General features: G+C 39.1%; 1 long non-coding RNA gene across 1 annotated transcript; it reads left to right on the plus strand.

Moving 5' to 3' along the window:
- Window positions 1–10,223: 10,223 nt before the first annotated feature.
- Window positions 10,224–14,891, plus strand: LOC141378976 (uncharacterized). Its single transcript, XR_012394824.1, has 3 exons — window positions 10,224–10,325; window positions 10,877–11,093; window positions 13,995–14,891. It is a non-coding gene; the product is annotated as an uncharacterized lncRNA (long non-coding RNA).
- Window positions 14,892–27,060: the final 12,169 nt, after the last annotated feature.

Consider the following 27,060-nt stretch of genomic DNA (forward strand, 5'->3'; position numbering starts at 1 on the left):
GAGCCTCGGCTGGGTCAGTCAGCATTTCTGTGTTCCTCCGGTTGCTCTGTTTGCCCCCACAGTCCAAAGACATGTGGTAGGTGAATTGGGTAAGCTAAATTGTCCTTAGTGTATGAGTGTGAATGAGTGTGTATGGATGAGTCCCAGTGATGAAGCTGGAGGGGCAAAAAAAGGCATGCTGGATAAGTTGGCGGTTCATTCCACTGTGATGTTCCCAGATTAATAAAGGGACTAAGCTGAAAAGAAAATGAATGAATACTAATAATAATAATATATACACACTTGGCTCATAAATGAATACACCCCATTTTGAAAATCAATATTTTTATCCATATTTCAGTAAATATAGGTCATATATTTTGGTGCATTTGAACAAAACATACACTGAAAAAAATTATTCAAAGATGATTCTTTGGATTTACTAAATTTTTTATGGTTAAGTGGTTGTAAACAATTTATTTGGGCTGAATTTAAACAAACAAATTAAGTTAAACATTATTAAACTTCATTTGTTTGTTTAAATTCAACACAAATAAATTGTTTACAACAGTTCTGCATGCAACACTTTTTTTAGTGTAGGTATTTAACAAATATATTTATTAAAATATAATTTTAGTCACCGAACATCTTTAGAAATAGAAAGATAATTTATTTAAATTCAAGCTAAATATTGCAAATAATATTAATAAATAATAATAAAAATTATATATAGAATTTAATATAGAACTTAATTTTTTTATGTTCAATCGACTTAAATTTGTAGAAATTAATAAGTTAACTTAACTCCTTCATGTTTTTTTCCAAATAAAAAGGCGGCAAACACTTTTTCACACCCCACTGTATGTATGCATGTATACAGCTGCCACCCCAGTGAATGCATGGAGGTATTTAATTCATTCATTTTCCTTCGGGTTAGTCCCTTCATTTATAAGGGGTTGCCACAGTGGAATGAACCACCAACTATTCCAGCATATATTTTACACAGCGGATGCCCTTCCAGCCAATCCCCAACACTGGGAAACACCCATACTCTCTTATATACACACATACAGTATACAGCCTATTTACTTAATCCAATTCACCTATAGTGCATTGGTTTAGACTGTGGGGGGACTGGAGCACCCGGAGGAAATCCACGTCAACACAATTAAGGTAAAGTTGGTTTTATATTCACACATTCAGACTTTCTACCTAATTATATAATTTCAGAGAAGTATTATTTTAATTTTAACTAGGGAAATTAAATTAGCAGCCAATGCCTATCAAAGCACAACATTCACAGTCAGTTAAATGTGTTAATGTTGTTTAGAAGTCATACTTGCATGCTATTTCAGTCCCATTATTAAAATTACAAAACAAAGACAAGTTGTCAGTATAAAAAAAAAAAATGTGCAAATATAAAACCAACTTTACCTCAATGCAAACTCCACACAGAAATGCCAACTGGCCCAGCCGGGACTCGAACCAGCGACCTTCTTGCTGTGAGGCGACAATACAAACCACTGAGCCACCCTGCACATACATATTTTTTAATGTTGGCATATTACATAAATCAATTATATGTTTAACACACTCTCTCTGTGTACTTCAGCTGGTCTAACTGTGCTGTTATGTGAAGAGACGCCGCAGTCATAAAGCTCAAGCACTGACAGCAACAGCAGCCAAACACTCAAATTATTCTCCAATCGATTCTGCTCTCTGGGGAGAAAGTCTGAGCTATGAAAGCCCTCCACCACACGCTTTAACTCACTTTTATCGCCAGCCGTCGCTATTTGTTTATCAATAGGACATTAGACACGATTAACCCTCAGCCGAGAGATTAGAGTCGCACTTACCGCTCTTTTCTGCTTACTTTAGCACTGCTGTGGAATTGCCTGTCTTAAAACCCACAACGTGTGATTATAAACAGCGCTGACATTTTAATAATCTACTAAATAAAAGCATCTGAAAGAGGCAAAAGCAAGTGTTTATTGAATTTTTCGTGATAGATTGGAGTGCTTTATTTAATACATCTTGGCGGTTGTTCTCGACAGGCGTATCAGCAGCTGCTGTAAGACTGAAGGGATTTACTCTGCGAAAACAACCATCTAGATGTACATTATCCCGCTTATTACATGACTTCTTGCCTCAAGAGTAAAACATTTATACATAAAGCACTGATGTGAGCTGTAATCATTTGTTAACACTCTCTGATTAAACCTAAAGCTAATAACGGCTGAATGCGCCATACAGTATTCAGTCACAAGATGGCGCCAAATATTCAAAAACAACGGAAGATTTGAATAAAAATATGAAGGCCATATCATAAATATATTCACTAATGGCCACTATATCTCTGATTAAACAAAAGCTGACTACAAAAACGACTGAATGCAGCATACAGTGGGCTATTGAGATAGCACCGAATAGCCTAGTCAAAAACAGTGGCGTGAATATGTATGAATTCACTAATGATCATTTTAACTCGTTGATTAGGCATAAAGCTAATTACGAAAACAGCTGAATGCAGCTTTGAGTCACAGGATGGCGCCAAAATAATCAAAATAAGTGGCATAAAAGATTTGAATAAAAATATGTATATTTATTCACTAATAATGGACACTTTAACTTGTTTAATTAAACATAAATCTGACTAAAAAAACGGTTGAATGCAGCATATACAGTAGTACTAGCTGTCATTTTAACTTGTTTATGAAACATAAAGCTAATTACAAAGGTCGAATGCAGCAGTATAGATGAATCAGGGGCGCCGCCTTTCCACTGCACACGACATTTGGACACGACCGTTGGAATATGCCCCCTTGTGGCAGCCGCACAGTATTTTCAGTGTTGTCGTGCACCACGGAGGAGAAGCTGATTCTCACGGTGTCCGAAATACATTACGTTTACATAGTTTAATGGATGAATGAATACTTGAAACTCATAGACCGCTAAAATATTGGAGGGAATGTGGAGACAACATTAAAATTATATATTTTTATTACTTTCTTACTTACATTTATGAACAGAAAAGTTTTTCTTTAATATAGACTTTTTATAATTAAAAAAATAACCAAATAAACTCCTATTTCTCTTCTCGACCTGCGGACCATCGGACCTGCTTGTACAACACTGGAATACATCATATTCGGTCGGCAGGTCGCATGCGGTGTAGTCGCAGGATTTCAAATACTTCAATAGATCAGCAGCTAAATTCGGATCTGAATTTTCCACATACGGAGATGATCGGAACTCAACACAGCTCCCGGACTGCTCTCCATTGGGGGGGGGTTGGGGTTAGGACGATTCTAAGGGCCCATACAAGTAGGGGGGCCCCAGAGACATTCTCAAGCCAATACAACCAACAATAGCGTGAACTCACGGCAATTCGTAACTTTTTGGTTTAGTGGCTAATTCATATGAATTCGTACAATTTAATTTGTATATTTTAGTACGATTTGCTTATCACACAATGACGGTTGGGGTTAGGGATGGAGTTGGGTGCCACGCCTCCTATTAAAAATCTTAGATTTTCTTATGACTGGACTCATATGAATTCGCACGAATTAGCCACTAAACTGACAAAACGTAAAATACTTACATTTCATCGTCAGATCAGGCTGACCTACCTGATATTAAATGAGAACTGCAGAGTCCAGCATTTTTAATTAGGTCTTCACTCCATTCAGCTCTTACGATGGCTGTTAGCCAAAGACATCTGTAGTTGGCATTAAAAGCAGTGTGGTGTACAGTAAAATTTAAGTTCTCTATTTTCAAATTCGACATCCTACCGCACAACACGGCATGTTTGCTCCTCCGACCGGTCTTTTATTGCAACCGCTATGCGCAGTTTAACCTGTGTGACGTCATGTGTGACGTAGGTTGGTAATTCCCCTATTCAGGATGCCGCCAATGGTAAAAAACAATAGCAGATTTGAATAAAAATATAAATATATATTCACTAATGGTCACTTTAAGTCTTTGATTAAACATAAGGCTGACTACAAAAATGGCTGAATGCAGCAAATTGAGTCACAATATGGTGTAAATAGTCAAAAACTATGGCGTGAAAGATTTGAATAAAAATAAGTATATTAATATATTGAGAAACAGTCAAGAAGACTCAAAGTTCCTGGATGATCCTGTGTTATTAGTTGCAGCAGTTGTTATCTTGAAATAACATACCTCAGATAGTCAGAATCAAGTATTTCAGAGAGCTGTGTTATAATGGTCTATAAAAAATAATAGTTTATTTTTCATTTGCTTAATGTTGAAGTATCGTGAGTGAGATCTCAGAAAGAAAAAAAACATCTGAGAGTTCTTAATTTAATATCATTTCATAAAAATAAGATACCCTAATACACTTTATACTACTGTCCCTTTAGGTTAACTACATCGTGACAATGAGCTTAAAGTATAAGAGTATAAGATAAACACATTTTGGAAGCTAATTTTATAGCTAATCAATAATTAGCATTTTATAGCTAATTATTGAAATTTTGTTAGTTTTGTATATTAAAACACAGCCTACATGCAGAGCACATTTTTATACATTGATAAAATTAACAAATGCTTTAAAACTATATGTTGCTTCATGACTTACTTACAAATTACACCATAAATGTGACATTTTTGTCTCTTCTTTTTATTCTGCAAGCCCAGCAGCTATATTTGCAACATGTTGAATACATTTATACAACATTTATACAAGATTTCACCAGAGGCAGAGCTAAAGGCAAACTATTGTGTTACCCGACTAACTTTAAGCCTCAGAGATTCAACTTCCATTAGAGATATTTGTGTTTGTGATGGTTTAATGATTTCAGCAAGAGGTGGATGTTTAATGAATGAACTTGTCGTTAATAATTGAAGGGCCAGGAATTGGCATCCAAACTTCCAGAGGGAGAGGAGATGTGTTTCACTTTCACTGACCTCAGGCAAACTAAATGTGTGCGTGTGTGTGTGTGTGTGTGTGTGCGTGTGTGTGTGTGTGTGTGTGTGGTCCTAGTATTCATTCCACCATGTATAGTAGTAGTCATTTTTGACCTTCTGGGGTCATTTTTTATGTGGTTCCCATGAGGAAAACGACTTATAAATCACACAGAATGAAGTATTCAGAACATGTAGAATGTTTCCTGTGAGGGTTGGGTTGGGGGAGAAGGGGAAAATATACAGTCTGTACAGTAAAAACATCATTTTGTCTATAGGATACCCTATAGATGCGTGTTTGTGCATAAAGAAAAACAATAGAAATGTGAGGTCCCCATTTAGATACATGAGTAAACAAGACGGCGCTCACTGAGCAGTATAGAGTCCCTGTCACTATACTGGGGCATTAGGACACACTCAGACCGCAGGTTGGGCGCCTCCTGCTGGCCTCACTAACACCACTTCCTAGCTTTTCCACGTGGTCTCCCATCCACTGACCAGGCACAGCCCTGCTTAGCTTCAGTGGCCGACCAAAAACTACACAACATGTCAGCGAATGTGGAAAAAGCATAAAAATTCAGCCAATTTCTAGGTTTTGCTTTAAAATCATAGCTTGTAATCGTAGAAATCAATGGAAAGTCCCTAATGTGCTATAAAACCAAATGTGTGTTTTTGTGTACTTGTTTTTATATCATTGTGGGGACTTAAACCTGAACGCACACTGACTTATGGGGACTTGTGACAACTTTAGACGCAAAATTGAGGTCTCCATGGGTAATCATGCTTATAAATCACACAGAATTAACTGTTTTGAAAATGTAAAACTGCAGATTGGTTCTACAAAGGTTGGTCTGGGAGTAGGAGATGTGAATATGTGGTTTGTACAGGAAAAACATCATTATAGCTACTGTATGAGAGTCCGGAATGGGATATGGGAACACAAGTGTGTGTGTGTGTGTGTGTGTGTGTGTGTGTGTGTGTGTGTGTGTGTGTGTGTGTGTGTGTGTGTGTGGTCCTAGTATTCATTCCACCATGTATAGTAGTAGTCATTTTTGACCTTCTGGGGTCATTTTTTATTTGGTTCCCATGAGGAAAACGGCTTATAAATCACACAGAATGAAGTATTCAGAACATGTAGAATGTTTCCTGGGAGGGTTGGGTTGGGGGAGAAGGGGAAAATATACACTCTGTACAGTAAAATCATCATTTTGTCTATCGGATACCCTATAGATGCGTGTTTGTGCATAAAGAAAAACAATAGAAATGTGAGGTCCCCATTTAGATACATGAGTAAACAAGACGGCGCTCACTGAGCAGTATAGAGTCCCTGTCACTATACTGGGGCATTAGGACACACTCAGACCGCAGGTTGGGCGCCCCCTGCTGGCCTCACTAACACCACTTCCTAGCTTTTCCACGTGGTCTCCCATCCACTGGCCAGGCACAGCCCTGCTTAGCTTCAGTGGCCGACCAAAAACTACACAACATGTCAGCGAATGTGGAAAAAGCATAAAAATTCAGCCAATTTCTAGGTTTTGCTTTAAAATCATAGCTTGTAATCGTAGAAATCAATGGAAAGTCCCTAATATGCTAAAAAAACAAATGTGTGTTTTTTGTGTACTTGTTTTTATATCATTGTGGGGACTTAAACCTGAACACACACTGACTCATGGGGACTTGTGACAACTTTAGACCCAAAATTGAGGTCTCCATGGGTAATCATGCTTATAAATCACACAGAATTAACTGTTTTGAAAAAGTAAAACTGCAGATTGGTTCCTACAAAGGTTGGTCTGGGAGTAGGAGATGTGAATATGTGGTTTGTACAGTAAAAACATCATTACAGCTACTGTATGAGAGTCCGGAACGGGATATAGGAACACAAGTGTGTGTGTGTGTGTGTGTGTGTGTGTGTGTGTGTGTGTGTGTGTGTGTGTGTGTGTGCGTGGTTGGTTTGTCTTATCTCAGACTATCTCAGGTGGCATCTGCTGTGTCAGTGTCCATTCTCCCAAGTAAACAAGGCCCTCATTAACTATTTATTCACCCACACAAGGAAAAGAGTGACCCACGCATCTCCAGAGACCGCAGAAGTGCCCACTAAGGTGGTTTGGGTGAAATCGTGATGAACGGAGCTGTGTAGCTGAAGCCATGAGCGTCCGAGGTAGTGGTTTATATTTCAGTGAAATCTAAGCAAGAAGTTTGTGGCCTATTTCACTATACGCAGAACCTCTGATGACGGATGTGGAACCAAATAGGGGCCAGTTAAAGAAAAGTAAAGTGTGTGTTTAATAAACTAAAACCACCACATTTAGTTAGGTAATAAACTATTTTATTTACTTATATTATGAAAAACAATACTCTCGGGTGCATTCAAATATTTAAAATAAATCTGAAATGAAAATAGTAGCTCGTTTAGTGGCAGTGCAGACAGATTTGTCAAATAAAAAGCAGTCAGCTGCCTCTCAGTCAGTGTTGACTTCTCTTTACACAGCATTTTGCAGTCCTACATCAGTGCATTTAGAGGACGAGTCGACGTCTCTGTTTCAACTCTAAATAAAGGATATACTGCTTACTTTAATGTGTTGTTTCTTTTTCTTTCGGTTCAATGAACTGTATCTGTGTACATTGGCAGACAGACAGACTTTTGTACATATTATCCATAAGTACATTGTGAACAATTTCTACAATAACTCACTAAGATCACCAGTAACTTACTGTAAATATTTACGGCAAAAATACTGTATTTACATTTACAGCACTATTTATCTTGCTGTACCGTATATGTATTTTCAGAATTGTTTATCTGCACTATATAATATTCAGCCATTTTCACAATACAACTTTAAAATACAGTCACATACCGCATATCTGTCCAATAGAAATTACAGTAATATTACGGTTAAATGCTGTGTAATTTACAAATATTGTTAACAGACTGTCTATTGCATGTATGATGTTTTTGGGTGGTAAGCTTTGACCTGCTGAATAATGCAGTGAAGAGGTTAGTTGTCACGAGGTTAAAATCTCAATAACAATCAATTAAAGTGCTTAACACTTTTCACGTATAGAAATCTGATATGACAATTACATATATGACAAAGAGGCAAATGTTTGGATTGCTAATATATAAAAAAATGTATATATATATATATATCATATATGCAACATGTTTTACATAAAATTACATTATTTATATATATATATATATATATATATATATATATATATATATATATATATATATATATATATATATATATATATATATAAGCTATAATTTTATATATGCATTTGGCCATTTCAGATTGGTTTCTCAACTTTATAACTTTAAATAACTCAAATAGGGCATCACGGATATCACAATGGATAGCACGATCAGCTCACAGCAAGAAGGTCACTGGTTCGAATCCCGGCTGGGTCAGTTGGCATTTCTGTGTGGAGTTTGCATGTTCTCCCCATGTTGGCATGGGTTTCCTCTGGGTGCTCTAGTTTCCCTCACAGTCCAAAGACATGCGGTACAGGTGAATTGAATAAGCTAAATTGTCCATAGTGTATCTGTGAATGCAAGACTGTATTGGTGTTTCCCAGTGTAGTGTTGTTGCTGGAAGGGCATCTGCTGCATAAAACATATGCTGGATAAGTTGGCGGTTCATTCCACTGTGGCGACCACAGATTAATAAAGGGACTAAGCTGAAAAGAAAATGAATGAATGACTCAAATACTACAATTATTGAGGAAAAACAAGTGCAGTAAAATGACACTACAGTATGAATATTGCTGTAGTCAAGAATTTAATTTCTGCCTAAAATTGTCTTGTAAAAGTAAACCTACCCTGGCAAAATATTTAAAATAATAAAAAGATTAAGAACTGGTCACACACACTTTATTTATACACTTATGAATACATTTTTAAAAGGCGCATTAGAAAGTTTTCGCCACATGGTGGCGGTCATAACACTCTTAATCAATAATCCACTTTCAGAAACAGCCTGTGGTTTGTCATAATATAGCCTACTGTTCATTGAATTGTAAGGTTATATGTAAGTTTTTATAGCCTACTTTTTTAAAAGTGTGTTTCTGTGGCACGTCGAGATAAATGAAGAAAAACACCCTAGATATACATAATGAGAACCACCTAGGGAATATTTGCTGGAAATGTTATTTTATGACTTCTAAGGCATAATTAAGAATCTGACAGAACTGACTCGTTAAATACAGAGTTAAAGTTCATGAAAATACCAGAGCTGCCCTGCCTTCTGACAGTGGAGTGAAGTGTGATTTGTGATTCCCCTTTTCTAAAAGCGCCATAGTGAAAGCCGTCTAGCGGTCAGGGCTCGATGCGCACTGGCGATCATTCCTGAAATATATTAAAGGTATCCTGGAAATCAGGAAATGTTACAGGTGCTGGTCAAGGATTACCTCCTCCTCACTTTTCTTTTTCCTTTGCTGAGGAAAGTCCCTCAGACTCCCGCGAGAGGCTACTAGCACAGAAAACCCCTCGACACGTGCTGCTAATGTAAAACCAAAACACAAGCTAGGCTATTTCTGCCTCAGAATTTTAGTATGATCAAAATGCTCTGAAAGAAGTTGTTTGTTACTTATATGTAGTTAAAAGTTACACAGCCCATATGAAAAAATGCTAGGCTGATATATGCTTGGGCGATATATTCATTTAATACATAGTTTTATAACATTGTGTATCCCTGCTGAAAAATCCATCTTAAACCAGCCTAGGCTGGTTGGCTGGTTTTAGCTGGTCGACCAGGCTGGTTTTAGAGGGGTTTTGGCCACTTCAAGGCTGGTTTCCAGCCATTTCCAGCCTGGTCTTAGCTGGTCAGGCTGGGAGATGACCAGCTAAAACCTGCTTGACCAGCCTAGCCAAGCAGGGAGTCCAGCCAGAACCAGCTATATCCAGCTTAAACCAGGCTGGTCAAGCTGGTTTTAGCTGGTCATTTTCCAGCCTGACCAGCTAAGACCAGGCTGGAAATGGCTGGAAACCAGCCTGGAAATGGCCAAAACCCCTCTAAAACCAGCCTGGTCAACCAGCTAAAACCAGCCTAGGATGGTTTAAGCTGGATTTTTTAGCAGGGATGTGTATGTGTGCTTTGCTGTTGTAGTCAATCTTCTCGTTCACCTACAGCAAAATTCTTATAGACTCACAGAAAACTGCTTACTTGCGCATACAGAAATAAGATGCACACAGCAGCAGGTTATGTTGCCCGTTTAGATCCTTTTGCACTCTAGAAGAGTGTAATGCTTTTACCTTGGGCGTGTACTGAAAGAAATCAATATTTATATCTGTCTTGTGACCACAGGCTGTGTAATCCTACGCCAGCAGAATGTCCTCCGCCTCACTGTGGTGGCCGAAAAATTCCCAGTTTTTGAATAAAAGCCACTGGTTTCCTCCAAAGACAAAGGTATGTATTACTGAAATCCCACACACCTCACGTCTGTTCCAGAGGTCACCCTACTGAAAAAAACAGCTTAGCAGCCTAGGCTGGTTTTAGCTGGACGACCAAGCTGGTTTTAGAGGGGTTTGGGCCATTTCCAGGCTGGTTTGCAGCCATTTCCAGCCTGGTATTAGCTGGTCAGGCTGGGAGATGACCAGCTAAATCCAGCTTGACCAGCCTAGCCAGGCTGGGAGCCCAGCCAAAACCAGCTATGCCCAGCTTTAACCAGGCTGGTTAAGCTGGTTTTAGCTGGATTTAGCTGGTCATTTTCCAGCCTGACCAGTTAAGACCAGGCTGGAAATGGCTGCAAACCAGCCTGGAAAATGGCCAAAACCCCTCTAAAACCAGCCTGGTCGACCAGCTAAAACCAGCCAACCAGCCTAGGCTGGTTTAAGCTGGATTTTTCAGCAGGGCAGTAGGACAAAGTTTAGAAACTGACATCTACATCTAATAATATGAAGTGTTAATTTAACAATCTAATCTCATTGTATTGCCTGTGTTGTGTTGCTTTCACACAGAAACTCCCCCACAATGTGCAACGTCATCACACAAAGGCCTGGTATGAACTCTGCAACTGTATAAAGGAGCAGAGCCATCAGCAACGCCATGACTGGAATGGCAAGTGTGCATTGATTTCTGAAGGTCAATTTATTTCTGTGACGTAAGGCTGAGTTTTCAGCATCATTACTCCAGTCTTCGTGACACACAATCATTTGCTGAGCTCAGGAAATAAAGGTAAAAATGCATTCATATTTTATTTTTACAATAATATGACACAACATAGTAAAATGCTGTCATGCTTTTGTGAAAACTGCATTGTTAGTTCATTGATGATACTTTTAACATTATTACTATCCTTTTTTTACTGTTAAATGATTATTCAGAAGTGATTTTATATGCTAATTGATGCATATTAATATTTTTAAAATGCATTAAAGTTTTAACATTAGACTGAAATTGCATTATAAAATGTTTTGCATCGTTATGAATGTCTTTACTGTCATTTTTTTAGCAGTTGTAGTGCATGCATGAGCAGCACGGCGGCTTAGTGGTTAAGCCAAAGGAAAATGAATGAATGAATAAATGAATAGTGCGTGCATAATGAACAAAAGTCTTCTTGAAAAAGTCAAACTGAGCTAAAAAAGAAACACTGTGCCTTTAAGATACTAAAGCCAATTAAAGCTTACAGTACCAATAATAGAGCAGCAACTGTTGACGTGGTGACGGATGACATAAATACAGTCCAGTTATGCAGACATAAATTCTAAAAATTACTTTGGGTTAGCTTGCAAAGTCCACAAATGCATTCCTTTACACATCCAAGACAAACTCCAAACTCTTTGTTTTCAATATTGTAACAAGCTTGTGGTGGGGTTGGTGTGATTTAAAGCGGTCTTGAAGTGAGAAATCAAAATTCCCTTGACCTTTTAACGCTGGTTTCATCCTGTAAGTTTCTGAGTTCAAAACGTTCTCATTAGTCAAAAAATGAATGGGTCACTGCATTATGTAGAACTAGCCTAGAGTTAAAACTAGCCTAGAGTGTTGTCTTCTGTTAAAAACTAGCCTAGACCGATGTCTGCTGTTAAACGCTATGTTAGAGCACCGTCTGCTGTTATAAACTAGCCTAGAGCGCCATCTGCTGTTAAAAACTTTAGCCTAGAGCAGTGGTTCTCAAAGTGGGGGTCGGGACAATTCGCTTAGCGATTTCCAAAAATATTTTAATAAACTATTAGAATTACCATATTTTATCCATAGCCTGCAGAAAATAAAAATAGTTTTTAACTTATAATGTATTTAATTTATACTTAATATTTAATATTTACATAAAAAAACATGCAAATAAAAAGCCATCATCCTTTCAATTTTTTTCCATTGGATTGCGACCCCTGGGAGGACTATGCTAAATTAACGTCACAGCAATAGCGTTAGCTGCAGCAGATTAATGTTATGGGACAATGTTAAACTTTAACACCTTGATGGCACTCGCATATAATAAAAATAAAGGCCACAACTGAACAAGGAGGACGATCTCCAAGTGTCTTCAAGTCTCTAAAATTAAACCAAGAATAGTCTTGTGTTATAAACATTGTGCTCACTATTCTCACTAAGTGAGATTAATCTTAAATTAAACAAGTGAATAATGATTATAAAATGTATGTGGTAGTAAGACTGTTTGCTTATGTTCATATAATTCCTACTGGTGAGTGTGCACCATTGTGTGCAATAATTTTATGCTTTTAACCACCGCTGATTATAGTGAGGGTCGCGAGTCAATGGAGTTGTTATTTTAGGGGTTCACGGGCTGAAAAGTTTGAGAACCCCTGTCCTAGAGTGCCATCTGCTATTCTAAACTAGCCTAGAGCACTGTCTGCTGTAAAAAACTAGCCTAGAGCACCATCTGCTGTTATAAACACTAGCCTAGAGCGCCATCTACTGTTAAAAATCAGCCTAGAGCGCCATCTGCTGTTAAAAGCAAGCCAAGAGCGTTATCTGCTAAAAACAAGCACAGAACGCCATCTGCTGTTAAAAGTTAGCCTAGAGTGCCATTTGCTGTTCAAAACTAGCCTAGAGCGTAATCTGCTTTTGAAAACAAGCCTAGAGCGCCATCTGCTGTTCAAAACCAGCCTAGAACATCGTCTGCTGTTATAAACAAGCCTAGAGCGCCATCTGCTGTTCAAAACCAGCCAAGAGCGTCATCTGCTGTTAAAAACAAGCCTATAGTTCCATCTGCTGTCATAAACACTAGCCTAGAGCGCCATCTACTGTCAAAAACCAGCCTAGCGCGCCATCTGCTGTTAAAAAACCAGCCTAGAGCGCAATCTGCTGTTAAAAACCAGCCTAGAGTGCCATCTGCTTAATAATAACCAGCCTAGAGTGCCATCTGCTGTTATAAACACTAGCCTAGAGCGCCATCTACTGTTAAAAACCAGCCTAGAGCGCCATCTGCTGTTAAAAACAAGCCTAGAGCGCCATCTGCTTAATAATAACCAGCCTAGAGTGCCATCTGCTGTTATAAACACTAGCCTAGAGCGCCATCTACTGTTAAAAACCAGCCTAGAGCGCCATCTGCTGTTAAAAACAAGCCTAGAGTGCCATCGGCTGTTATAAACACTAGCCTAGAGCGCCATCTACTGTTAAAAACCAGCCTAGAGTGCCATCTGCTGTTAAAAACAAGCCTAGAGCACCATCTGCTGTTAAAAACAAGCCTAGAGTGCCATCGGCTGTTATAAACACTAGCCTAGAGCGCCATCTACTGTTAAAAACCAGCCTAGAGTGCCATCTGCTGTTAAAAACAAGCCTAGAGCACCATCTGCTGTTCAAAACCAGCATAGAGCGCCACTGCTGTTAAAACAAGCCTAGAGCGCCATCTGCTGTTATAAACACTAGCCTAGAGCGCTATCTACTGTTAAAAACCAGCCTAGAGCACCATCTGCTGTTCAAAACCAGCCTAGAGTGCCATCTGCTGTTCAAAACCAGCCTAGAGCGCCATCTGCTGTTATAAACACTAGCCTAGAGCGCTATCTACTGTTAAAAACTAATCTCAGAATGAAATTAAGAATGAATTTTGAAGCGTTTTGAGCATCTCAGAATTGACGGATTTCACGATTTTTCACCACAGCTTTACTATTATTGCAGGTGTTTTAAAATCTTCAACCTGTTCAATGAGTCTTTGATTACAGTAGCGAGAAAACATCAAGAAATGTCACCAAATTTCAGCAATATGGAGGGGAAATTCTGTGAATGAAAGCCTACGCCTCTGACTCATCTGCCCATTCACTTGTTGTTCTTCCGTCTGAAGAATTAAAGACTCACAACCTGTTCTGCACGTCACACTTCTCTGTGGTCCACAAGATTACACACCATACAAGGCCAAATCAGCACAAAACCTCAGTTTCTCAAGCTCAGCGCCAACCTGAAGCTCAAACCCCTCATTTTTATTACGTCACAGTGTGGTTGTGTGTTCCTCAATGATGGGCAAACCGTGATGAAATGACAGTGATGCCACATGGTTTCACCGTGGTCAGCCCACGCATGGCCATACACATGAAGACGAGTGAGAGCGGAAGCAGACGCTTGTGTGTTTCTCGCTCAGACATCTGGCGGTTTGTTGGTGAAGCCAGCGTGTGGTTAACCTCCACTGTAAACTGCATGCTAAATCTCTCACCGCTGAAACAGTCCTGCGGTGGATACAGAGGGAATTTTGAAATTGCATCATAGTTTGAACTAAACTCGGGTGACAAGGTGGCTCAGTGGTTAGCACTGTCGCCTCACAGCAAGAAGGCTGCTGGTTCGAGTCTTGGCTGGCTCAGTGTTGTTAAACTGACATGTTTATTTTGCTAGCTCAGATTGTTAGCGTTTGTTTGCTAAGAGGGAAAGAAGGAAAAGAAAGCCAATTGAAAGTACATCATACATCCATAAACATTTCATATATTATATCTACAATATAAGGTCGACTACGATACATCATACGACATACTGAAATAAAAGTCTCAGCAACTTTTGGAGATGTTTGCGGCTCTGTTTTTGTTCAGACCTCGTGATGATGCTTTAATCAATGGCTAATGAAGAAGAATCAGTGGGTGTTTCCGTTTTCAGATCTATAAATGTGTTGGGGTTTAGTTACAGAAGCGTCTAGAAGGGGAATTCACGTCATGTTCCCCTTTTAAAGGTAGAAGAGGAAAGGTTTTCATTTAACATTTAAAGTGTTGATCTATAAAATGTCAAAAAAGTCCTCGAAAATTCTGATGCACTGAATGAAATGCTCATTTGTTTATACTATTAGTTATATTAATGTAAAATGGCAAAAACTGAACAATAAATGTCTGCTCTGAGGTTTGATGTGAAAATAAATTAATATGTTTTAGTTATATTGATTTAATACACAAACAAATGACACTTATTTCACATTTATCACATATTTATTTAGAAATAAAAGTAATTTTGTTGAATTAGTTATTCTTTTCTCAGATCAAATTACACAATTAAAATAAAACATGAGATGCTTATTGTCATATTGAACATCACATCCTTTTTTGATCTCTCTCTCTCTCTCTCTCTCTCTCTCTCTCTCTCTCTCTATATATATATATATATATATATATATATATATATATATATATATATATATATATATATATATATATATATGTATGTATGTATGTATGTATGTATGTATGTATATAATCCAAACCGGGCGACGCAGTGGCAGTCTCGCAGTAGTCTAGTCGCCTCACACCAAGAAGGTCACTGGTCGAGTCTTGGCTGGGTCAGTTGGCGTTTCTGTGTGAAGTTCGCATGTTCTCCTTGCGTTTGCGTGGGTTTCCTCTGGGTGCCTTGGTTTACCCCATAGTCCAAAGACATGCGGTACAGGTGAATTGGGTGTGCTAAAATGTCCATAGTGTATGAGTGTGTATGGATGCTTCCCAGAGATGGGTTGTGGCTGGAAGGGCATCCGCTGGATAAAACATGTGCTGGATAAGTTGGTAGTTCATTCCGCTGTGGCGACCCCAGATTAATAAAGAGACTATGCTGAAATGAAAATAAATGAATGAATAATAATAATAATAATAATAATAATAATAATTATTATTATTATTATTATTATTATTATTAGTATGCAACCCAAGCTCATTCTGAAAACGCAGTCCCACGGACGTTTCTGGAGACCGCGATTTATGTAGCCGGAGGTATGTATGCATTTAATTTTTTTAAGCGAAAGCTACGTGGTGGTTTGATGCCGTTCCTCGTTGCGCTTGCCGGCTGACTGCTTACCTCTGTGTGGAGGGCTTTCCCGCCACAACCAGTTTGTCCAGGTAGCCCGTCGTGTACATCGGCGGATTGGAGATGTGTGAGAGGAGCTGACGATGGCGACGACTGCGTTTGAGTCTGGGGAAGAGCTGTTCCAGAAATCAGGTAAGACAAAAACAGAATCCAAAAAATAAAACGAATGAGTGAACAACAGGGTGAGAAAGTGTTGAAATCCGAAAACGATGTAAAAATCAGACGAGGGCTTTTCTTTTTCCGGACTGCTTTTGTAAATCGTTGCTTGGGTTTAGGGAAGCAAGCGGGTGGGCGGGTCAATCAGTAAAACCGGTTGGGTTAAGGGAAAGAGGAAGAGGGTGGGTCGGCCGATTGGCCGGTCACCCAGTCAATCAGTCAGACAGACGGTCACTCGACAGTGGCCTCCAACGGCTTTACGTAAGAACAGCGCGGGCGTAAACGGCACTCGCGAGAGATGTTTGAGATGCAAAACAGCACACACAACGGCCTCTTGCGGATTCGCGAAAACAAAAACTGCACAAACACGTATCTCCCGGGACGTATTTCGCGGTCTCAACATCCACGGGACTACATTTTCAAAATGAGCCTGGGTGGTTATTATTATCATTATTATTATTATTATTATTCATTTATTCATTTTCTTTTCGGCGTAGTCCCTTTATTAATCTGGGGTCGCCACAGTGGAATAAATCGCCAACTTATCCAGCAAGTTTTTACGCAGCGGATGCCCTTCCAGCCGCAACCCATCTCTGGGAAACATCCACACACACATTCACACACACACACACACTCATACACTACGGACAATTTAGCCTACCCAATTCACCTGTAAAACATGTCTTTGGACTGTGGGGGAAAGCGGAGCACCCGGAGGAAACCCACGCGAAGGCAGGGAGAACATGCAAACTCCACACAGAAACGCCAACTGAGCCGAGATTCGAACCAGCGACCCAGCGAACTTGTTGCTGTAAGGCGACAGCACTACCTACTGCGCCACTGCCTCCCCATTATTATTATTATTATTATTATTATTATTATTATTATTATTATTATTATTATTATTATTATTATAAAAGAGGTGGTGGAAGGTCAATTTTATAATAACTGTTTATTATTTTGTTATTATAATATTTGTTATATTAATATTGTTTATTATAATATTAACCTATTATTTTTATTAAAAATATGTAATTTAACAATATTAAATCAGTGATAAATGTAATAATTGTGTAATATGAAAAAAAAGTTATCATATAAGCCAGTGGACTGATGGTGGGGGGGGGGGGTTCTCAAAAGCTTAAACTCCTGCTGAAAATGATGAGAATCCTGTATGGGCTGCTGGTGCGCTACAGCAAGTGTTTAACTGTCAACCTGCAGCAGTTTAGTGTTGACCTACTTCACACCGAGCGAAGGCTGATTAATGACTGCAAAATCACAGCCAGCACTGACCCGACCTCTGCATGTGGGGTACGAGTGACCTCTGATCTTTATGTAGATCATTCTTTGTCCATTTTAAATCTCAGTAAAGCCGCTTCTCTGGAAGCCTAAAAACACACAAAAACACACACTCATAAATCTTCAACCCAGGCTCACTGAAATATGTGAAAATACATTGCTCCGGGTACGTTTTGCTGCACGTTCCAGATGACAAATCCACTAGAGGGCGCTGTTTACATTTTTACGAATTTAAAAATACATTACTTAGAGTATGTTTTGTTGTTCATTTCAGATACATGTCTTTCTTGTACACGTACAGGTAAAGGTACAGATCAAGTACCTGTTCTGCCACCCTGTTCTTGTAAAATCTTGTTTTGGTGGCAGAGTCCGGACGCTAGCTCTGTCTTGTCCTGTTTCTGTCATTGTGTGTGTCTCTGTATGTGATTGATGCAGGTGCGTGAGGTCTTTGCGTGTTTGTAATTGCGCGCTCTCGTCCGGGTGTTCACGTTTGTTTGTTTGCAGCGTGGTGTTTAATTCCCAGCATCTCAGTCTAGTTGGTTTCAGTTTCGGTCGGCGCTGGGACGAAACATGCACGCGGTTAATGAGTTCCCTCATTGGCTGCGTGTTCTTGTGTAGTTTTATGTGAGCACATGGCTTGTGTTGTCTCTGTGTCATGTGCTCTCCCGTTTATTGTCTAGTCCCACCCTCCTTGTTAACCCATTATTAGTTAATAGTGTTCATCTGTTTGTGTGTTAATTTACTTCTGCTTATATTCTCCTCATGTCTGCTGTCCAGTGCCAGTTCATCGTCTCTATTCCCCCTGTGCTCATGCTCCAGTCTTGTCTCGCCAGCCAAGTTTGTTTGTGTTATAGTAATGTTTTTCACGTCGGTGTAGTTTGTTTTGCCTTTTTGTTATATTTGTATTTTATTATTAAAGGTTCAGGACACCCTGGAGAACTTTTTTTTATATTAACAGATGTGTGTGTTGAGCATCAGTTAAGACAATGTTAGCACCTGTCAGCTTTAATTGTGGGGGAAACTGGATCATTTTGAGCTTTTGTCAGCTAATTTCAGCTTCCGTGTTTAAAAGGATTTTTGGGGCGGGATCAAATTCGGTGACGTAGCGCAGTACTGCAAGTGCAATGATGACGCGTCGGTTTCTCATAATTATTCATAGCGGAGTTTTCTTATCCTATGAGAAGAGCCGGCTGCTTAATTATTCATGAGACCTGCCAGACCTGCCAGTGTCAAGCCCGAGCTGTGAGAGACGGCCCCACAGTTCACAGTATTTAGCCGTTCATGAAGGCTCGTATGAGTTTGTTTCCATGATCCACGGGGTTTGTTGCATGTTTTTCCCCGCGATCTTGTCAGGGCCAATCATACAGCAAAGCTGTGTGTGTGCTGCTAGCATTTTTGTCGGGAGAGCAGTACGAGAATTGAAGAATGGCGGACGCTGTCTTTTATCAGGAGTTCGTTCACATTCAGACACATCACTGTGCTGCTGTGTTTGCCTAAATCCTCCAGATTACCAGCAGGGCTAATGGTTAAAATAGACAGGTCAGGAGACCTGCTGCACTGAGTCTGCTGGATACGGGGATTGAGGGAGAAGTCCTCATATATAGTGTTTACATGAACACACTAATCTTTATAATGATATAAATTGTGGTTATGTGTATATGAAATTACGAATAACAAATGTAGCAGGGCATTAAAGCACTGTTCATTTCTTTGCATTTTAACTTTGTAAACTATAAACTCATGCGTCTCCTCACGGTTTGTGTCTCATTTTGTGAGTTAACTGACAATAACAGTTGTTCGCTCACCTTTTCCTCTGCTGGCCACGCCCACTGCTGCCCTTTTCACGCGGAGCTCCACGCCCATTAATCATGCATCTTTTGAAAAAACTCTGAAGTAGACTTTAACCGAAAGTGGGGGGTGTCATGGCCCTTTAATAAACCCATATTATTTTCTGCAATTAAGTTCTCGCTCCCTAACCACAACCCTGACAGTACCAATCTAAAGTCTTCCTTAAACGCAACTAATAATGCTTTCAAAAGCAGATGGAAGAGTAATCATGTAGTTTTTCCTTGATTTTCTTTCTCTTTTGTGGAAGCCACTGCAGCACAAGGTGTCACAAACTCACACAATGGAGGTGGAGCTTTTGTAGCCTAATATACAACACCAACACAGATAATATGGCACTGCACATTATTAAAAATGTTCATGAAAGTCACTTTTTTAGGTTTAAAAGTTGTTCACCCTGCTGAAAAATCCAGCTTAAACCAGCCTAAACTGGTTGGCTGGTTTTAGCTGGTTGACAAGGCTGGTTTTAGAGGGGTTTTGGCCACTTCCAGGTTGGTTTCCAGCCATTTCCAGCCTGGTCTTAGCTGGTCAGGCTGGGAGATGACCAGCTAAAACCAGCCTGACCAGCCTAGCCAGGCTGGGAGCCCAGCCAAAACCAGCTATGTCCAGCTTAAACCAGGCTGGTCCAGCTGTTTTTAGCTGGATTTAGCTGGTCATTTTCCAGCCTGACCAGCTAAGACCAGGCTGGAAATGGCTGGAAACCAGCCTGGAAGTGGCCAAAACCCCTCTAAAACCAGCCTAGCCGACCAGCTAAAACCAGCCAACCAACCTAGGCTGGTTTAAGCTGGATTTTTCAGCAGGGCAAGCTCCCATAATGTAATTCTAAAGCATAAATAAATCAAAAAGAATCACAAAATACGGAAAACTGCTAATTCACCGATGTTTTTTCACAGGTATTTAGGGATTCGGAGTGTGTTGAGCATGTTGATTTATTGACATCCTCATGCTAAAGAGTATTTTACAGCATGCGAAGCAAGTGAAATATTGAAGTTGTCACCGGCCTTTTCAGGGCTTTAACCTAAACATGTCACGGCAGAGAAAGCAACCGTGATGCTTTCCAGAGGCCCGTTTGTTTGGGAGTTTGACAAAAAAGCCCCGTTGGGTCAGCGGGCAGCCCGAGCGGACAGACCCATGGTCAGAGCAGGGGAATGTGATATATTGTGGCAGGAAGATTGAAGCGGAGCAGCATGGCCTCAAGCCCAACCGACCAGCAACAAAAACAAAGGCCAGAGGAGAGCATACCATGGGGGAGGATGAGAAACGCTCCCAAATCCCTAACATTACGCTCAATGCCCAGCCTGCCATTCTTCATTATGAGCTCTGCCACGTTTAAAAAGAATTAGAGTCATCGGGAAATAACGTGAGTGCTGGAATTTCGACTGATTGTCGAGAATTTTAAGTAGGGTTTATATAAAAAAAATGGGTCATTTAAGGAAGTTGTTCCCACAAAATTTAATGTTCAGTCATTATTTATAGGCTTGTAGGTTGTTTTGAACTCATATGCTGATTTGTTTTCCAGCAGAATATTAATGAAAAGACTTTCACACAGCTTTTTTTCTCTATACACTGTAAAAATATCAGTAAATTTGCAGTTTTCTGTGATTTGTGTTTTTATTTTGCCCCATTTGTTTATGCTTTTAAATTGTATTTTGAGGTCTTGATCCTTCTTCCAAGAAGTTTTAATCTTAAAAAGTATGATAAAGTGACTTTTATGAACATTTTTAATAGTTTGGCGTGATCTATTGTCTGAGTTGGTGTTGTATATTACGCTACAAAAGTCTTGTAATAAACTTGCAGTCCTTTACAGACTTATTTCTCTAGATATTATTTTTTTATGCATTATATAATCCCTAAACTCCTAAAATGTCAATAAAAGTTACTTTGTTAAACTGTAGAGTTGAATTTCCAACATCAATAGTCGACAGAGTAGAGATCAACATCTCCTAATGCAATCCACAAACGTAAATAAACAAACATGAAACACTTGTAATTAATAATTATAATTATTAAGTAATGTAAAATCATGCAAAGTTTATTTTTGTAATTTGAAAAGTAAATTTTCAACATAATAAAATTAAGGCAAGAAGTCATTTCTATGTTTAATTTCTTTAATAACATATATAATTACACTTTTGTTTAATCTCTTTTAACTCATTTTAACCCACCCTTAAAACTATCCATACCTCCAAACCATGTCCCTAAGTTAACCTTACCTATATCAAACCTCAGTAGCATCATAAGTGTTGTGCAATACAATATAAATACACTGAACTTATTTATTAATGTAGTTAAGGCCACTTAAAAGGACAGTTCAACCAAAAATGAAAATTCTGTCACCATTTCCTTGTTCTAAACAATTAAGATATTCTTTATTCCAATAAACACAAAAGAAGATATTTTGAAGATTGTTGAAAACCTGTAACCATTGACTTCCAATGTGTTTGTTTTACCTACAGTGAAAGATGATGGTTACTGGATTTCAGCATTCTTCAAAATATCTTCTTACATTTTTCTATCCTCTGTGGAACACCAAAGATATTTTGAAGGCTGCTGAAACCTGTAACCATCCACTTTCACAGTAGGTAAAAAAACACTATGGAAGTCAACGGTTACAGATTTTCAGCATTCTTCAAAATATCTTCTCTCCAATCCTTTAGAATTTTCTATCTTCCGTTGAACACCAAAGAAGATATTTTGAAGAATGCTGAAAACCGGTAACCATTGACTTCTAATGTGTTTGTTTTACCTACAGTGAAAGTCGATGGTTACAGGATTTCAGCATTGTTCAAAATATCTTCTTTCCAAACCTTTACATTTTTCTATCTTCTGTTGAACACCAAAGATATTTTGAAGGCTGCTGAAACCTGTAACCATCCACTTTCACAGTAGGCAAAACAAACACTATGCAACTCAATGGTTACAGATTTTCAGCATTCTTCAAAATATCTTCTTTCCAAACCTTTAGAATTTTCTATCTTCTGTTGAACACCAAAGAAGACATTTTGAAGAGTGCTGAAACCTGTAACCATCAACTTTCACAGCAGGTAAAACAAACACTATGGAAGTTGATGGTTACCGATTTTCAGAATTCTTCAAACCACTTTTTTCCAAACCTTTAGAATTTTCTATCTTTCGTTGAACATCAAAGAAGATATTTTGAAGAAAGCTGAAAACCTGTAACCATCGACTTTCAAAGTAGGTAAAACACACACTATGCAAGTCAATGGTTACAGGATTTCAGCATTCTTCAAAATATCTATATTTAAAGTTTTTGAAGTGTGGCTTCTTCCTTCAGCTCTTTTCTTAGCATCAGTCTGATGACCTAAATTATACTATAATCACGGTAACGTCAGATCACAGTGATTTAACATGCTTTCCCTTTCTTTCTCTCCTCCTCTGTGACAGTCTCTACGTCCCTCCATTGGGACACGTCCTACATGTTGGCCCCCGTCCCGTAATCTGCTACCACTGAGCTGTTATCTAGAGAATAGGAGACAGCATTGTCCTTCTCCTGAAACACTCATCTTGGCCTGAAGAGATGGCCTGTTATTTGTTCTCCTGATTTTTCACAGTCTCTTCTGTGTGTATAAGGGAAGTAAACAGTCGTGGATGAGCTCAATAAATGTTGGTCAAAACTTCTCTTAACTACATTTTTACGTTAACTTAATGATCTATCTGAAACGTGTTTATCAATGCTTCAGGGTTAGCATTAGTGAAAGCAAGCATTTTTCTTAAAGGGACAGTACACTCATGAAAATATGTATGCCATTCTCTGATATATGATTCCAAAACAAAACAACATATTTCTTCTATTAAAATGCAGATTTGCATCAGGATGGATGACATCAAACTGAAAAGCATTGCCGTTTGGTCCAAATTATGTGATACTTTCATTGAGAACTTGGAGAAGTCCTGAGTTACATTCAAATAGACAGGCGAATGGTCAAAACAGGCAGGCAGCAGACAATGTAAAACAAACAAAACAAAGCAAGGTTCAAACACGGAAGGCGTCGTAATGTTCAACAGTATAACGAGACACAGCAACTAGTGTGTGTATTTAAACTACTACTGTGCTGCATTTAAAGTCCTTGCAATCAGGTGTGTGAGTGACTGGAACTTGTAGTTCATATACCTGTGGACTTGTAGTCCTTTAGCAATCTGTTTACCAGAGATCTGCCAGGATTTGATCGCTGGTTATAGTGACACACAGCAAGAGGGTGGCTGGTTCGAGCCCCAGCTGGGTCAGTTGGCATTTTTGTGTGGAGTTTGCATGCTCTCCCCGTGTTGGCGTGGGTTTCCCCCGGGTGCTCTGGTTTCCCCAGCCTGATCTCACGAGAAAACATAAGTATTTTACGTTTTGCCAGTTTAGTGGCTAATTCGTATGAGTTCGTATGGGTTAAGTCGTATGAAATTGTACGATTTTAAAAAGGAGGCGTGGCACCTAACCCCACCCCTAAACCCAACCGTAATTGGGGGATGAGCAAATCGTACTAAAATGTACCAATTAGATTGTACGAATTTATACTAATTAGCCACTAAATCAAAAAGGTACGAATTGTCGTGAGATTGTGTTGGGTTTCCCCCTCAGTCCAAACACATGCACTACAGGGGAATTGATTAACTAAATTGGCCGTTGTGTATGAGTATGTATGTGAATGAGTGTGTATGGTTGTTTCTAACGCAATCTCACATAATTGCGTAATTCGTAACTTTTTATTTATTTGCTAATTTGTATAAATTCGTAAAATCTAATTTGTACAATTCAGTACAATTTGCTCATCACCCAATGATAGGGGTGGGGTTGGGTTGGGTGCCACGCCTCCTTTATAAAATCGTGCATTTTCGTACGACTGAAATCATACAAATTAGCCACTAAACTGACAAAACGTAAAATGCTTATGTTTTCTCGTGAGTTCAGGCTGGTGTTTCCAGTACTGGGTTGGGGCTAGAAGGACATCGGCAGCATTAAACATATGCTGGAATAGTTGGTGGTTCATTCCACTGTGGTGATCCCTGAAAAATAAGGGACTAAGCTGAAGGAAGATGAATGAATGAATGAGTGACCGGCATTTTGAGAGTCAAAAAAGACATGCAGGCACAACAAAATTAATATACCTTGGCACCTGGTGATAAATCGATGTCTTATACTTTTAAAAAAATTGATTGTTGTAACCAAACGTTCAATCCAACATGTTCAAACTTAACCCTTTAACAGGCATTGTAACCACCTGGTTGACCTTTTATTAATATAGGTTATTATTATCAAGGGTAATCATAATATTTATCAGAGTTGTGTCAGTATATTCAATCCAAGATGTGGGCCGAAATATTTTTTTTCCAAGTAGTGCACATTATGGAGTTAACTTGTTAACAAAGGTTCAGCAGCCAACAGCCCTTAACCAATCACCTATTTCCTTGCTGTCTAACAATTCCTATAACCCTCTCTCCCCTCCTACATTGAATCGGGGGTCCAATCACTCTACCAAAATACTACAGAGACGGTACCCCACTCTGAGTCTCCACTATTTATCCTCTTCCATTCCCCTTCATCCCAATTCAATTCAGCTTTATTTGTATAGCGCTTTTACAATGTAGATTGTGTCAAAGCAGCTTTACATAAATAGTCATAGTAAACTGGAACAGGGTAGTTCAGTTTTTAGTGTTTAAGTTCAGTTCAGCTCAGTTCAGTGTGGTTTAGTCATCTCTACCGAGAGTCCAAACACTGAAGAGTAAATTCATCGATGTGCAGCTCTACCGATCCCAAACCATGCAAGCTAGTTGCGACAGCGGAGAGGGGAAAAAAACTTCACCAATTGGCGAAACTGAAGAAAATAAATCTTGAGAGAAACCAGACTCAGTTGGGCACGACCATTTTAATTTCTCCGCTGGCTTGTGCAAAGCTGCAGTCTCAGCGGCGGAATCACAGGAATCAGTCTCCTGCTCTCCACTCCTCCATGACCACCGCAGCAGCTGCTCAGGATACGGCCTGGTCCAGTATATGGAAACCTTGGCATCATCTCGTTGCTGGTCTTGTCTCGAATCAGTGACTCTGCATTGTCTAAAGGCCTCGGGATGAGTATCCCCAGGTGGAAATGGAGAATAAAGAGAATAATTAGCGTAGCTGCTGTTCATAGTGTTCATAAACAAGACGCAGAAACCAGTGTGTAAACCCCCTAAGTGATGCACTGAGTGTATGCTTTACTAAACAGATAGGTCTTTAATCTAGTTTTGAATTGGGAGAGTGTGTCTGAGCAGGCCCGTGCAGAGACCGTCCAAAGGGCATGTGCAGGAATAAATTTTTGAAGAGAATAAATTTTGAATTTTTTGTTGGCGCGTGTGCTAAAGAGTGCGCGCGTACTAAAGGGCGGTGTTGTCGCGCGCCTACTGAAGGGCGGGACCGAGGGTGTGTCGCGTCGCGGGGGCACTTTTGATCATTTTGGAAGGGCACTTTCTATCCAAGACTAAAAAGGGCATGTGCACTGCACAGGTTGAGCCCTATGTGTGCACGTGCCTGTGTCTGAGCCTCGGATGCTATCAGGAAGGCTACTCTAGAGTTTAGGAGCCATAAATGAGACGGGTATACCTCCTTTACTCATTCCACTATTCCATCACCAACCCTTTTTTATGAAGTCTAACTTAAAGTGTGGCGTGGTTCATGCTGGTGAAGATGTTAACACTTCTAATTCAATTTAAACCACACTTTTCAACCCAATGATTGGGTTTGTCCCACCCCATCATTTTTCAGAGTGTTTGAAGTTCACCTAAAAAAGCTGAACATTGCTACCTTAAATTTGCATTAGCAAACATTTCTGGACACATGCTAAATACACTCACTGGATGCAAACACACATGTGAGCTGATGTAGTTGAAGTCAATATTATGTGAATTTTTATTTTACTTTTTAAATATTTCCCAAATTATGTTTATCAGAGCAGGGAAATTTTCACAGTATGTCTGATAATATTTTTTTCTCCTGGAAACTATCTAATTTATTTTATTTCAGCTAGAATAAAAGCAGTTTTTAATTTTTAAAACCCATTTTAAGGTTAATATTATTTGCCTCCTTAAGCAATATTTGTTTTTAACTGTTTGCAGAACAAACCACTGTCATACAATGATCTCCCTGATTACTCTGATTAACCTAGTTCAGCCTTTAAATGCCACTTTAAGCTGAATACTAGTATGTTGAAGAATATCTAGTCAAATATTACTTACTGTCATCATGTCAAAGATAAAATAAATCAGTAATTAGAGATGAGTTATTATTATGATTGGAAATGTGCTGGAAAAAAGTTGCTCTCCGTTAAACAGAAATTAGGGAAAAATATACAGGAGGGTGAATCAATTCTGACTTTGTATGCGAATAAAGTTTGGTAATTCAAATTATTGCACCTCAATATTTGATCATTGATTATGTTTTGACGTCTTTTACAGTGAAGATTTAACCATGCATTATGAATCACCAGGCTTTATCTATTTAAAAACCCTAATTTAACCTCTAATTCTTCTTGGGAAGAAAAGTCCAAGGTGGAGTGGAGGGAACGTACATTTCTTCTCCTCCTCTGTGACAGTGGGCTGATCTCAAGTCAGCGTGTGTGGCTGCAGTAGCGCTGTTTGACTC

Source organism: Danio rerio, chromosome 19 (assembly GCF_049306965.1).
Source record: "Danio rerio strain Tuebingen ecotype United States chromosome 19, GRCz12tu, whole genome shotgun sequence".
In the NCBI taxonomy this organism is placed as follows: domain Eukaryota; kingdom Metazoa; phylum Chordata; class Actinopteri; order Cypriniformes; family Danionidae; genus Danio; species Danio rerio.